This window comes from Ursus arctos, unplaced genomic scaffold (assembly GCF_023065955.2).
Source record: "Ursus arctos isolate Adak ecotype North America unplaced genomic scaffold, UrsArc2.0 scaffold_15, whole genome shotgun sequence".
Taxonomy (NCBI): domain Eukaryota; kingdom Metazoa; phylum Chordata; class Mammalia; order Carnivora; family Ursidae; genus Ursus; species Ursus arctos.
In genome coordinates this window covers 21910219-21926761 of record NW_026622819.1, presented here as the reverse complement: position 1 = coordinate 21926761, position 16543 = coordinate 21910219, and the positions used below count along the sequence as shown (strand labels likewise).

At 33.7% G+C, this 16543-nt stretch overlaps 1 pseudogene; it reads right to left on the bottom strand.

The window, feature by feature from the left end:
* The window catches only part of LOC113260743 (39S ribosomal protein L39, mitochondrial-like), a 191461-nt pseudogene that overhangs the window by 47993 nt on the left and 126925 nt on the right, over nucleotides 1-16543 (bottom strand).

The window sequence follows — 16543 nt, the reverse complement described above, 5'->3', positions numbered from 1 at the left end:
TGTGGGGTGGGGTGGCCTGGCCTGTATGTCAGATGCTTGTGGGCCACTGCATGAGTATGGAGGTGCTCCCCAAATGCTGGTGCTTTTTTGAGGAACCGCACAGGGCACGCTGTGGCAGGAAACACATGGCTGCTACGTGGGCAGTTTGGCAGCCAACAATGCCCGCTAGAGGTTTGAAGCTGAAGCTGGAGTTAGAAGCTGGAAGAAGAGCTGAGGTTGGAGGAGAACATGGGGTGTCCACTACTCTGCTGGCTTTGGGGCTGGCAGACAGGTGGAGAGCAGGGGAGTAAATTGGAGACCTTTGTGTGCTGTTTTGCAAAGCTCGGAGGGCACAAATGACACAGAGTTAGGTCCCGGTCCTTGTAACTGAGCTTGATTGGGATGCTCAGAGGTGGAATCCCTGGAAAAATTTGGAAAATAAAGAGGAAGACGCTATGATGGTAGTGAAATGGATGAAGAGTTCCATGCCGTCCATCACCCTCAGGGCAACAAGTGAAGAGCAATTACAACTGGGGAAGAAAATAGGAAAAAATAAATCTCTTTCCTCTTGGGAAAGAAGCAGTCCCAAAGCTAAACCCAAAGATGTAAGCTTTTTGCAAAGGTGCCATTGTATTTCTAGGTACTCATTTCTGCATCATTTAATGTTGCCACAATAATCCTGTATAACCATCTACCCCCAAACTCAGTGGCTTTAAACATGGAGCATTTGTTATTGTTCCCAAGAACATTCTGGGCTGACTGATGGTGTTTCCCGTCTTAATCTGGTTTTGCTCACTCATCTGCAGTCAGACGTTGTCCTCTTAGATGGCTCTGCAGATGTTAGTAGAGTTCTTATTTGGAGATTTAGTCCAATCTCTAATTCTCCAGCAGCCCAGCCCAGGCATCTTAGTCCAGTATGAGACATAATTATGGCAAGGTAGAGGTGCTAGAGGGAAAGCACAAGCCCATAAAGCCTTTTAAGATCTTTCAGGACCTTTAAAACCAGCAAACTGTCATTTGTTTCACATTCTATTGACCAAGTCACAAATCTAGTGCAAATTCAAGGGTTGTGGAACTAGATTCCTTCTTGAAGGCAGGAGTTGCAATTTCATGTGGCCAATCCCACAAATGCAGTAATTGATGGAGAACTGTATCAGGAACCTACCAAAATGTTGGAATGTGGTTTCTTTTGTTAAGATAGAGAATGGAAGGGACTATGAGGGGCCTTCTGTGCTGCTGCGAATGCTGTGTTCCTTGTTCTACATGATGCTCGTATGAGTGTCTTCAGTTTGGAAAATTAATCAAGCTACCAACTGATAATTCGTCTGTTTCTATATGTGTGCTATACCTCATTAACAATCTGTAAAAAGAAATAAAAATTATATTATTGAAGAAGGATCATTTCCCATGATGTGAGATGAATAAGTTGTTCAAACTGAGGATTCTTTGCACAGAATGCAGAAGTAACATAACCTTTGTATTAAAAAAGAAATAACAACTGTGGAGATCTCAGGTTGGCCTGAAAGTTTGTTTCAAAAGCAAAATGGCATCCATTGCATTTCTAATAACCTCATACAAAGGAAATTTGACAAAAACATAATACTGCAGGTACATTGCAATTATAGGCATCTAAAAGAGAAATCTGTGTTTATTAGTTTCCTCCAATGAAAATAAGCATACTCAGAGACAATACTCAATAGTATTGAATATAAATACATTTTTAAAACTATCATTCTGGATAATACTTTATTTACACTGCACAAAAGTGAACTAAACAGTTCCTGGGAATGCAGACAAATAATTGTTTAAAAAACAAAGTGAGGGCACATTTTAAAAAGTCGTGAAAAATACAGGTATTGCAAATATAGCAGATGGGATTAATAGGAGGCATCTTAAATATTCAAGAGTGTAAGTGATTTCAGATTAACAAAGCAAATTATTTGAAGTATGAGAGAAAATAGCTTTTTCTCATGAAGATAGTTGAGATATTACCCCTAATAAGAAAAGTCCAGGGTCATGTATGGGTTCCAGATTAACAGAGTCAGACATTGTTTCTTCTCATTTCACATGGACCCATGTCTTCCATTCCACAACTATTCCTTTGACCTACTTAAACAGGCTATAATGCAATCTGATTTTTAACTCTGCCAGCCCTGTTGCTGCTAAAGTTTAGGAAATAGTTAGGACCCTCAGCCATTTTTTGCTCTTTCCCTGAGCTGAGTTGGGTTTTCTTTTTCTTTCTTTCTTTCTTTCTTTCTTTCTTTCTTTCTTTCTTTCTTTCTTTCTTTCTTTCTTTCTTTCTTTCTTTCTTTCTTTCTTTCTTTCTTTCTTTCTTTCAAGTAATGCTCCACACCCAGCGTGGGGCTTGAACTCATGACCCTGGGATTAAGACTCACATGCTCTACTGATTGAGCTAGACAGGCACCCCTGAGATTTTAAATCTCAAGGGTTTAAGAGCCACTCAGAGGCATTAGAAACAACCTGCCCTCTTCAGTTCCACTTTTATAGGACACAAAGCAGTGGCTTAGTCTCCCAAATCCTAGTAGTACATCTCTTCGTCTACTTGGAATAGAAATAGAAGTATGGTCGAATGCAAAGCTATATACTGATCATGGGCAGTGCCAGTTACTGTATAAGTGTAAACGTATAAGTATAAATACAAGTTTTGGGGGGTTCATACTGAGCAAGATCAATACATAACTAAATGCCAATAAACTTAAATTGTCTAAATGAGTCAACAATTACTTCAAAGTTGTCATATGATGATGATGATAATAATAATACTAGTAACAAAAATACACTTCCAATGTGATATTGAATGGCAAAGGTAAAATCTGTAGACACAGGCTTTAACTGTGCAATCCTTTGAAATATAATTTTACTGGGTTAAAAGGGAAAATCATTCAGTAAAGTCATTTCAGAGCAAAATGGGAATTTTGAATGTAAATCCCACAGGTAGGAAAAACGTGATTAAACTACCTAATTACATTCTGGTAGTGAGTCTAAAAGAGAAGAAAGTTGAGTTAAAACTGGAAATGGCTCAATTTGGGGCCCTGGAACAATATTACTGTTTTCTTTCTTTTTCTACTCTGAATTATTAATTCCCACAAAAACATTAATTAAAAGCAAACATCATAAATATCATTTGATACTGTGAGCGTACTTGATAGAAACAGTAACCTTCTCCACATTCTACATTATAAATCTCAATTCATCATTTAAGGTCTAGTACTAATGTATCTCCCCCTAAGATGGATACATTTTCCTACTTCAATGGTTCCAAAAATAACTTTATAAATTTAATTTGTTTTTAATTTTTTTCACCTTATATTGTTACTGTTTATGGATTTTCTTATATTTCTTCTCCCCCCCAGTATAGTGAATAGAACATGGAATATAATAAATCAAGATGAATATAATAAAGAAAATTTTATAGACTTATTTTTTAAATAAAAATGATTTTGAGGAAATTCTCAAAATGAAAATAATTAAATCAACTGTGGTGATTTTATGTGTGTGTGGGTGTGTGCAGAAAAGTACGTAACAATCTAACTAAAAAATGATTAAGCATTAGATATTTTTTAAAATAGCAATTACTAAACTAATCCAATTAAGTCACATTTTCCCAGAAATAGAACATTATAAAGTAGAATTAGGAGACAAACCAAAATTGAATACATATACATCTATAGTCACCTGTGTATACATTCCCACATAGTTATCATTTATTTCTTATAAGTGTATAAATGTATAATTTTATATGTATTTTATACACACACACACATATATATACACACACGTGTGTGTGTGTGTGTGTGTGTGTGTGTGTGTGTGTGTGATAAAGTCATGTGTATCTGGTTTATGGATAGTTAGAGTGTTCCTCTCTGGTAAAATGTCTCCCTGCTTCTTAACTCTTAACTCAATAATGTCTACAAGTGTTTAATGCTAACTGTTCAAACTGCCCCGGTAAGGTAGATGTTTTTACTAAATTAGTTGCTGTGTTGGGAAATATAAGTATTCTTTTCTTCTGAGAATTCCAAAAGTGATTAAACTGAGTGAGCTATTACCTGAGTCTTAGCCATGTTTTTCTTTATGAGCTTTTATTTTATTACCCTTTTAAATTTTGATTTTGCATAAATGGATATCAAAAACTAGCCTTATGTATACACATATGAAATGAGAGAATGAGGAATTTTGACAGCTTACATAAACCACTGAGACTGCATTTAAATAACCACTGAAACCCTGACTCTTTAATAGGTGGTTAGTCATTCCTGCAAATAAGATTTTTCATTTTGATTCAATGCAGCAGTCCTTCCCACAAAAGCCTACATTTCAGAACTTCTGATGGATTTAGCAGATCATTGAAAATTGTATTATATGAATTGAGAAATGTAATAAATGTGTATTATATTTCATTATTTATTTTGTATAAGTAATTTTAAATAGGTGTGTGTCTTTTATAAAACGTAATTGCATTATAAATATTTGCACTTAAAATCATAATTCCTTATGAATTATTCAAGAATAAAAATATATAATATTTTTGAGCAGCCAAAAAGAATTTCCCTGTAGTTACTTAAATCAAAAACGACAAAGTACATTTCCTTCAAACTTCCTGAATTATTTTATTCTAGGTTAAGAACCAGCATGATGAAGTTTATCCCCAAAGGTACTCAGTGGAAAAGCTATAAGCCATGGAAAATGGGGTTTAAATTCAAAGTGCCATCTCAGAAAGCATAATAAAAATAGATTTTCAGTCTGCCCCAAACACAAATAGTAATGCCATAAAATATGAAATATTGGGAGTATGGTATTGCCATCTTTAATTTTTATAGTAGAGTTTTTCTCAGATCTTCCTCTATGCTAGAAAATAACCTTATATCCTGTGAAAGTCATCCACTTCTTTTAGCCGACCTAGAAACTTGGATGAAGTCTCAAAATATGGGAATGAAAATATGTGGTGATTTTGAAGATTAGAATACACCACTGCAAATTATACTGCTATAAAAATAATTTAAGATGACAAAAATAATTGGAAAGAACCACTTGAAATGATACTTTAATGGAGTAATTCATTCTAAATATAGTCAACAAGGATGGAATTGAAGGACCTAGACTGATACTTTATATTATGACTGTAAGACCCATTTCTGACCACTGGATGACATCCAATCAAGAAGCAATCTCACATGTAGGGTTCAGTGATTGAATGTTGCATCATTTTGCTCTCTTTGGCTTGTCGTGACTCATCTGAATGAAGACTTTAGGAAGGTTTGAGAGAATGAGTAATTACTTATACTACAGTAATTCCTATAGAATTACTTATACTATAGTAAGTATATTTGATCCTGGATCTCTAGACCTATAACTAGAGTAATTGTGGGTGCCTGTGTGCACATGTATGTGTGCATTGTCTGTGTATATTTACTGTGCCCTATTTAGGGCATGATTCTATTATTCTTTTGTTGCTCTCACAAATTTTGTCCTAAGTTGCGCTCCTCTACATACACACTTCCATATATAACCAAATTAAATTGGCTACTGATCCGTTTCTTGTAAAAGGCATCCACCTTGCCTCACTGTTTTCCTGACACCCATTTGTATAACATAAAACATTGTGCAATTTTTTCCTTAACAAAGAACAGAAAACACCTATGTTGCAAAACTCAAACAAAGCAATATTGGCATTTCCAAGATCTCATTCTATCATAATCACACATGTCAATGGCAACAGCAGCTCTGATACTATTTACTACAACTGAGTTTATGATAAACTTGCGCTTGTGTTTTATTCCGTGAAATGGGCACAGTTAAAGAGTAGGAGATTTTACATCACTGGGACTGCCATTTTCCATATTTCTAATTTGAAGACTAGTTACTATCTGTCAAATATGGGCCTTATTAAATGTATAACCTAATGGATTTCAACAAAAATAATTGTAGTGAATTCTAACAGAAATGATGCTCATTTCCACGACTAACTATGATATTTACTCAATTGTTCTTTAGTAAAGTCACTAAATCTTTAAGCTATAGCCAAAACAATTTTTTTCCAGAGGAGTTGGAGCTGAATTTCTTGTCATTTATATCCCTATACTGTTAAAACATCTGTTCTTCATAAAATTATTTTTCTGATCACAGTTTTGTACCAAGTGTCTAGAGTAATAAAGGTCAAATAGTACACATTTTATTATAAAGCAAGGGCTCTGGCTGCCAGGAGCTAGTGTTCTGCTTTCTTTTGGCTTGGGTCTACTATGTTTCAGGCTTGTTTTATGTGGCTTTGGTATAGTGAGTAGTTTCCAAATAAAGGGCATCCCTTAGGAAAGCAATCTCAGGACCAATTTGAAACCCAAAGGGAGCTGAGCTGAAGTTGCTTCCCAGCTCAACATTATTGGCCCTCTATTTGAAACATATTAACTGATTTTGTTGGAAATACTGAGAACAGTACTGTGATTTAAATTGCCCCTCTCTTTCAGACAAAAAGTGAAGTCATAAACAGATATGACTTAACGCAATCAGTACTTAAAGACATTCATGTTTTTATGATTTTGTTCTCCCCATCCTGACCTAAGAATAAGGATGTTACTGTATACTCCCAAGATTTCAGATGTCCTATAAAGTTTATAAATTGATTATAAATCCTCTGACTCTATAATCTCTGGGACTCCATTGAAAAATGTTTTGATGCAATGTTTTAGGATACGGGAAATTCTTCTTTTTGTTAAGATAGTTTCATTTATGTGTTAGTTTATTTTAAATTTGTATTTAGTACCTACTACATACCAGGAAATCTCCTAATGATAAGGGTATAGTGATATACAAAATAATAAAAACTTTTGTTTTCCAGAGCTTATTTTCTAGACAGAAAGATAAAGAACAGGTAAGTGAGTAATAGACAGAATTTTAATATTGGTAAGTATAAAGGAAAAAATAAAACTGTAAAAAATAATAAAAAGTCAAGAAGGATGTAATTTTAGAGAGAATGTACAGGGAATATACTTGATATTTAAGTTGAAAAGAAAATGATTTAGCAAGCCATGCAAAGAAATGCAAATAACAGTAGAAAGAAATGTCATTATATTCCTCAAATTAGTAAATTTCTACAAAGCTGATAGCAATTTTACAAAGTCATAACACCTAGTTCTGTCAGGAATCTGGGTAAAAGGATATACTTACGTTTTGCATAAATGTCATTTGTTACAGTCTTTGAGAAGCAATCTGGCAATGTAAATCACAGGTAAGATACACATACCCTGCATATTAGCAATCTTACTTTATAAATTTCTTCTTATAGAATTATGTATGTATATGTATGTATGTGCATAAAATATATTAAAAGTAATTATAATTCATAGAAAAAATCAAACAATTATATTGAATGGCTAACAATGAAGGATTAACTGCAAGAAATGTTACATGCGTTCCATGAAATATCAGTGAGTCAATAGTAATAATGAATTAAAGCTATAGAAGTTGCCTTTAAGATATCCCCATGTTGTGTTTTTTAAAATTTTTTAAAGATTTTTGTTTATTTGAGAGAGAGCTTGAGAGAGAGAGCGTGAGTGGGGCGAGGGGCAGAAGGAGTAGGAGAGGGAGAAGCAGACTCCTTGCTGAGGTCAGAACCCAATTTGGGGCTTGATCATAGGACCCCAAGAACATGACGTGAACTGAAGATAGACGCTTAACCAACTGAGCCAGCCAGGTGCCCCTTCATGTTGTGTTTTGAGTTCTTTACATTGAGCCAAGATTATATCTTCTATTATCTATGATTTTGGAGCATTGACTCTGAAATAATAACTTACAGCTATACCCTGTGAAATCTAAGTTTTCATTACCCTAAATCAGAAAATAGGTACTTAAATTAAAATATGGCAAAAAGAGAAGAATAATCCAGTATGTAAAGCCAATATGAATGGACGTATTGTGAGTGAATCAAAGGATAGAAAATTGAACCCTCAGAAATGTGATAATGTGGTATTCTGAGTATAAATATGTAGTAGTCAGACTATATGTCTCTATATATTTATATATACAGTGCAACTTAATGTGACGAGATTATGCTCAATCCTGGTGATGTAGTAGCGAAAACTGGAGTTTGCCCTTACGGAATTTAAATTTATCAGGGATTGCAAATACAAGAAATGGGAAATATGTGTTGGTAATGGAAAAATTTAACCCCAAAACCTACCCTAGTTATAAATGGCAGGGAATCAGGGAGTCCAAACTGAAGAATTGATTCTAAAGTATTAGTAAGAATTAGATGGCAAGAAAAGAAATAGTGGAAAGTTAATAGAGATTGTGAAAACAACGTGAAGAAAGTCGCATAGGAAGAGAAGTAAGATATTGCAGAAACACCAAGGTTTATGTGAGTGACCTTTGAGGGATGTAGATAGTAGTGTAACCTACAATGGTGAGCAAGACATGGTTGAAAAGGTGAAGTCTTTTTATTTTTCACTGATAGCAGTGTGGAATTAGTTATAAGTATAAAATAGAGGGAATAAATAGATCACATGTTAATTTCGGAAAAACCATTTTTTATTTTAACATGGAACAAACAGTATTGAATAGAACCAGAGTTAATGTAAAGGAAGAAAAATACTGTCCTAGAAGTGGAAGGTAATTTAGGTCCAATGATCAAGACAGCAATGGAAATGTAGATGTGGATTACACTTACAAATTCAATTACTTAAGACTTAGTCAAACGTTGAAGCAACAAGCTTTTCTGGAAGACTCTCAGGTTTCTGAGAAAGGGCCAGTTAGACATAACACTTGAGGGTGACTTGTTTTTCATTGAAACTGGAAGTGGGATAGTGATTCTAACAGTTAGGAGACAGTAGAGTGAGAGAAGAGGAAGGACAGCATGCTAAGTAACTTCAACAGGATCTAGAGCCGTAGGAACCTGCAAAGGACGCAGCAGCAGAGGAGAAGGGGATAAAGAAGAGGAATTAGTCTAAGTTTCCTTTGCTTTGCTCAGTGTACTGCATTGATTAAAGAAAATAAGACCCTATTAATGACAAGCGTTCTCAGGCTGCGGTATAAAACAAAACCCAAATATATAAACAACATATATGTCTGACAGAGAACATAAGTAATCAGAAAAGCAGATACATTAAATGTGAGAGAAAAATGAAAAAGTAGCAATGTTGGTGTAAAATTAATAATATAGAAGGGGCACATAGGTATGTTGAAATTGAACAGATGTACAAATGGGGATATAATAACCATAACTACTTATTGGGAATAAAATGACATCACATATTTACTAAGAGAGTAGAACTTAAACGTTCACACACACACACACATAAATAAGACAATGACTGTGTTGATTAACTAGTTTGGGGAATCATATCACAATGTATACATATATCAAATCATCACAATGTACAATTTAAATATCTTCACAATTTTATTTATTTACTTCTATTTTATTTATTTTTCAATTATACATCAACAAAGTTTAAAAAACTACAGGATGTGTATTAACAGAAGTAAACTTGCTAATGACCTGCCTTCATATTTTAGCAAATATATTACAATACAGGCTTATATTATTTGAGTAGTTTCTATAAGAAAAAAGTATTTCCAGACATTAATTTCAGAGGAAATTTTCTATTTCTCTCCAAATTTATCTTGTATAGGCTCTCAGATCACTGTAATTTTTATTTTCAAGCTAATAATAAACCCATAGAAATAAAAATAAAATATCAAATATATGAAACAAAAAGAACAACAAAACATAAGTCAAAAGACCAAAGACATAGTAAAATAATAAAACAGTGTTCACAAATAATTCCAGAATAAATAATACTCTTAAAAATAATCAGTAAACCAAGGGCACCTGCGTGGCTTCAGTCTGTTAAGCATCGGACTTGGTTTCAGCTCAGGTCATGATCACATGGGTCTTGGGATTGAGCTCCCTGTATTCAGCGGGAAGTCTATTGGAAGATTCTCTCCTTCTACCCACCTGCCACTCAATCTCCCAGTCTCTCACTCTCTCACTGTCTCTCTAAAATAAATACATCCTTAAGAAAATATTCAGTAAGCCATGTTGTAAACAGATGTGCTGTGATCAAGGCTTTGTTTGATTTATAGAGTACAGGCATAATTCTTAAGGGCCCTAGGATTCTCAGAACGGTCAATGAGCATTGGCTTCCATTTAAAGTCACCAGCTGCAGCTGCCACTAATAAGAGAACCAGCCTGTCCGTTCATGCTTTGAAGCCAGCCGTTGACAGCTCCTCTCTAGCTATGAAAGTCCTGGGTGGCATCGTCTTCCAATAAAGTGCTGTTGTGTCTACATTAAAAATCTGTTGTTTCATGTAGCCACCTTCATTAATTACCTGAGCTAGATCTTCTGGAGAACTTGCTGCTTCACTTTGGACTTTTGTTATTGACATGGCTTCTTTCCTTAAATCTCATGAACCAACCTCTGCTAGCTTCACACTTTTCCTCTGCAGCCTCCTTACTTCTCTCAGCCTTCACAGAACTGCAGAGGGTTAGGGCCTTGCTCCGGATTAGGCACTGGTTTAAGGGAATGTCAGGCTGGTTTGATCCTCGTCCAGCCACGGAAACTTTTTCCACATCAGCAATAAAGCTGTTTTGCCTTTGTGTGTTCACTGGAGTGGCACTTTTAATTTCCATTAAGAACTTTTCCTTTGCATTCACAACTTGGCTAACTGCTGCAAGAGGCCTAGTTTTTGGCCTATCTTTGCTTTCAACATGCTTTTTTCGCTAAGCATAATCATCGGTAGCTTTTGATTTAAAGAGATGTGAGATTTGTTTTACTTGAATAGGTAGGGGCTATGTTAGGGTTATTAACTGGCCTAATTTCAATATTGTTGTCTCTCAGGAAATAGGGAAGTGTGAAGAGAAAAGGAGAGGCAGAGGAACAAGCCAGTTAGTGGAACCATCAGAACACCCACAACATCTATCAGTTAAGTTTACCCTCTGATATGGGCACAGCTCACGGCATACCCAAAACAATGACAATAGTAACATCAAAGATCACAGAGCACCACAACAAATATAGCAATAATGGAAAATTCTGAAATATTGTGAGAATTACCAAAATGTTACATAAAGACATGAAGTGAGCAAATGCTATTAGAAAAACGATGCTGATAGACTAGTTCAATGCAGGGTTCCCACAAACCTTCAATTTGTAAAAAACACAACCTGCTAAGTGCAATAAATTAGATTGCAATACAATGAGGTATGCCTATTCTAGTCCCTTTTCTGAACCTCATATATGCAGGTAAAAATTTTCAAATAAGAAGACACCAAAAATTCCATGTTTATGTAATAGATTAAATTAATTATGTATATGAAGTTGCATATAAAGGTAAATTATTTTTCCCCAACAGTTTATTACATTTCATGTAAGAATAGATAGAAAATTACCTTTCGGAGACAGACTTTTCAATTTGGTATTATTTTGACATGTGGATCTCAAAATCATTTTTTTTTTTAAAGATTTTATTTATTTATGTGACAGAGAGACAGCCAGCGAGAGAGGGAACACAGCAGGGGAGAGGGAGAGGAAGAAGCAGGCTCCCAGCCAAGGAGCCCAATGTGGGACTCGATCCCGCAACGCCAGGATCACGCCCTGAGCCGAAGGCAGACGCTTAACGACTGCGCTACCCAGGCGCCCCTCAAAATCATTTTTTTATCCCAAATTCTTTATAATGTGTGAATTTGTACTTATAAAAATATATTTATTTCAGTGAAAATACTTGCTGGATATTTTTAGTCTGTGTGAGTATTTTTCAAATCCATTACATAATATTTTGAGAAATGGTAGGAAAGTTTGCAGTCTATATAATTTAGAATTTATCCCATGGTGAATGTTACTGGACCACAAGGTAGCACCCTACATTTATATACAAACTGTAGTTCATGCTTGATTATAGGTGCTAACTACAGTCACACCGTTCTTACTTTATATGAAGCAACAGAAATTTTTTCAAAATTTTAAATTTCTGAAATACGTGCATTTTTAAAAAGAGAGGTGCCTCCTTGTCTGGCCTTAAGGAAAAGAGTTAAGCCTGTTTTTACTTTACTTCATATCTGGGTGTCTGAAATAATTATTCTTGAATGCCCCTTTGAAAGTAAGAGGTCCTCACATTCTCCTCCATCAACTGAAAAAGCAGTGAAGCATTACAATCCTCTGCCTATCCTATTAATGGATTTGCAACTGGAGCAAAAGAAATTCAAGGCCTTTTTTAGATCTCGGAGAATTTTACAACAGTATCACCAGCAAGAAACCATAGAAAAAGAGTCACAAACAAATTACACTTTTGATGTGATAGGAGATTTACTGTGCTTATCAAAATCTTTATACTGGATGTGGCACATTTTTTTTTTAATTTCTCGAGCCAACAACACAATGCATACATCCTCTTTCACCTTATATTTTTTTACTTAAGAAAGAAAAATTTAAATGTCAATATTCTTCAGAGAATAAATGAACATTTTAATAATTCAAGAACATATAATTTGAAATGATGATAAATTTCTTTTGGATTTCTCTCCCATGAACGTAACATAGTTTATTACTTGTCAAAATAAAAACTTATTTCGGAGGAAACAATGACTGTAAACTATATCAATTAATTCTGTTTTTACTGTAATTTCTCAAATTTACATACAGACAAATCAACCAATCTTTGTGAAGCTTTAACTTAATATAATTATGGAAGGTATCTAAATATTGCTCCTTGGATTGGCTTTGCAAAAATTCCAAACCTAAGCGCAAGTATCCAGTATATACTACTTGCTGAAAATGAAATATTTACAAAAAATGAAGATTAAATTATGTTGCCACTTGGAAATAGGGTATTAAAAAATTATAAATGCTAGTGGGTATATGATTTTTCCTTTTTACATCCATTCTCCTTTCTCGCTAGCCAAACTTTAGAGATGGAATTAAATCTGGTCCACAACTCTAAGGATGGTCTCTAAGGAACTAAATTTGTGGCTATCAATCCAGGCCGTATAGCAAAGTGTTTGAATTTTTTTTTAACTACCCAGGTTTAGGTTATTGTTAATATAAATATCTTAATGATAGTATACCTTCAGGGTTGAGCAGGTTAGGAGGAATTTTCTAGTGTCAATATACTTCTTGATGTTCACAGGATTCTAGAATGAAGCCAGCATTGAAAACCACTGGATTTAAACCATTCAAGATAGTCCTATCAATTTTGTCACTACGATTATTTCAGTGTACACTTTCCTAAACCAATCAGTGATACAGATGTGGCATTCAGTCTGCAAAATCTGATTATTCAAAAGTGACAACCAGTGTATCGATAAGAATCTGGTAAATCTGGGGTGCAAATTGTTCTTCTTTCTCTCACAAGTTTATGTATAAATATGGTGCATGGAAGTGTTTCAGTCACTCAGAGGATGAAGCCAGGACAAGGAGTGAGGAAATCCCAAGATATTGGTACAGATGTTAATTTAGTCTGAATACATATCACTTGCAAGATATCTGGCCCTGAACATTTTCAGTTAAGCCAACAACAAACATCCTTCTCCCTCTCTCTCGCTCACTCTCGCTCTCTCTGTCTCTGTCTTTCTCTCTTTGATTTGAGTGATTCTTCTCTTACATTAACCTTAAATTACCTGCCTAAAAAAAAAAAAAAAAAAAAAACCTTTAGGCCTTACCTTGTCATTTAATATTGCTGTTAATTTTTTTGATCTTATACGTTGTTCTCATTCTTAACTATAAACTGAATCTTTTTCCTTCATGAGGACTGCCATATTTAATCCAGCCAGAAAAGAAAACCATGTAAACATAGTAAGAAATAAGAAGCTGTTGTAATCTGACAATATCGCAGCAGCAAAATAGAAGAATCCCCTCCATAGTCAGAAAATACATACACACTGGGAAAGATTTCATGCATTCAGCAGAGTATCTAACATTAGATCTGCTTCACTGAGAAAAAAACACAAATATAAATATCAGAAGTTAAAGTATACACTTATAAATGGTTTCTTATATCAAATTAACTGTTATATTATTTTAATTAAAATATTTTGGTGAAAATGTTAGCATATAAAATAATTATCATATGTATGACAATTAAAGATATACATACATATACAAGAAGACACAATAAAATTATAGAAGCTTTAAGAAAGAGAGCATTTTTTTAACTTGTGGATTTATATAACATCAGAAAATGATCCATAATAAAATATATTGCATGATTTTCACATACTATCAAAACCATTTAGAAAAAAGGCAAGTAAAAATTAAACTGAGTGGAAATATTTGCAATAAGTAGAACTTACTACTTACCAGACCTTATTATCACTAAGCCTTATCAGTTGAGATGTGTTCAAAAGATACCAAAAGATACTTTGGGAAAAAATGATAGTAGAATTTACACTATTCCTTTTTATGATAAAATGCAAATTCTCCAAGAAGATACTATTTGAGCTTTTAGAAATTATAATATTTATAAGTTAATAATAAAGTTTTCAGGAGATAGATACTGTCTTACACTGTGTGCAGTTTTTACCAATAAAACTGAGTAAAATGAGACAATTTGTTTGACTCTATTAAACATCAGGTATATACTTTGACCTTTTGATCCATTCCCTATGTTGTGTTTTATCATGGACACCCATGGCTATGTGCCTGCACGTGATTTCTCTGAGTTTAGATTATACCTGACTGATTTTTGTATGATTTATCTGTATTTTTTAAATTATCTACATTACTTTATTTTTCACTTGTATTCAAAATAAGCTATAAAAATGAATTATTTCTTCCCTTTGACTCCTACATCAACTATGTCAGTCTATCTATAGATTTTTTATCTCCAAATTATATTTGATATTATTATTTTCTTTCTATTTGCACTGTTTCTTTCTTAATCCAGGCTCCTACTATTTTTAATTTAGACAACAGCTAAATTATTTGCCTCCTGTCTTCATCTCTTCTAACATTCCAATTAATTTCTGAGAATCTCTTCAGTTCAACATACTGTCATAAGCCCATGTAAGCCCTGGTAAACCAGACAGGTAAAGTTCCTGGCTTCATGTAATTTAGCATTAGGTCATTCAGACAATATAGAAGTAAAGAGTTTCAAAGTACAGCAATGTGCTGACTACACTGAGTAATGTGCTATGATTTTAACTAAAAGGATATTGAAATGGATATTAAAGAAAGTGAATATTGGAATGGGAAAAATGGATAAAGGGGATTAAGAAGTACGAGCTTCCAGTTGTAAGATAAATAAGTCAAAGGAATGAAAAGTACAGAGTATGGAATATCGTTGATAATATTGTAATAATGTTGTGTGGTGACAGTGACTACACTTATCATGGTGAGCATTGAGTGATGTATAGAATTGTCGAATATGCTGTATACCTGAAATATTTTCCATCAATTATACTCCAATAAAAGAGTCACATTAGATAAAAATAAATTCAGTAAAAGATTTAATCTAAGCCTTGAAAGATAGAAAGGCAGAAAACATGCATACATATTAGCAACTGATTTCATGTACATAAAACGGTCTGCCAATTGTCTTTACTCTTGAAAGTACTGGTGTGATGTTAGTTTGTCTAGATGTTAGTTTGTCTAGAAAGTACTGGTGTGATGTTAGTTTGTCCAGATGTTAGTTTGTCTAGAAATTAACAAGTAAAGAATAAGTGGTATTTGATATGTTTGGAATAAAAATAACACAATATGTAAGGTTTGATAGATTATTATCAGGAAATTATATATATTTTTTTCCTAAAAGCAATGGAAAAATCTTTAAGTATAAGAAGGGATGAAATGGAAACCATTCTAATCCATTTTAACATATCATTTCCACCCCAGGAAAATACAAGTCCGATTCTATTAACTTTCTTTGTTAGGCAACATATATTTTTATGTGTTTATTATTCATCTAGTTTTTATGCTTAGATTTCCATATCATTCTCAGAAATCATTAGTTTTAACAGAATGTACTTTTCAGATGTGGGTAATTCTTTTCTGCTTTTTTAAAATGAATTCTGTAGTAACATTGTTGATCTGTAGACAAAAATTTCTCCAAATTTAATGTTTTAGTTTTACATTGTTTTGAATTTGTTCACCACTTTAAGGAAATTCGTAATAAATAGGTGACATGATAAGTAACATCCTTTGATTATTTTATCTTTTCTTTCATCTTTCTTAGTATTCTTTCTTTAGGAGATATGGCATCTAATTTTCTAAGTAACTTTGTTCATTATATTCATTTATTTTACTTAGGACTTTATTCCAGCTATCCTGTTCCTTAACACTTATGAACATGTTAAGTGGTATAATTGTTTCTGTTTTTGTTTTTTTTAAATAGCATAGGTTCTTACTTTTGAGTAAATTGCACTAAAGTGTCACTGAGACTACAAATCAGAGCTTTTATTTGGTAAAATTTCAATTTATTTCTCATGGTACTGTGTTTTGCTGAAGATCATTTACCTTGAAATAAAAATTACAGAATGTCAGGAGCACCCTTCTATTTATTAGATGGGATGTTGCCCGATTCACAAATCATTAAATGAAGCCAATTAGATCTTTAAATTTCC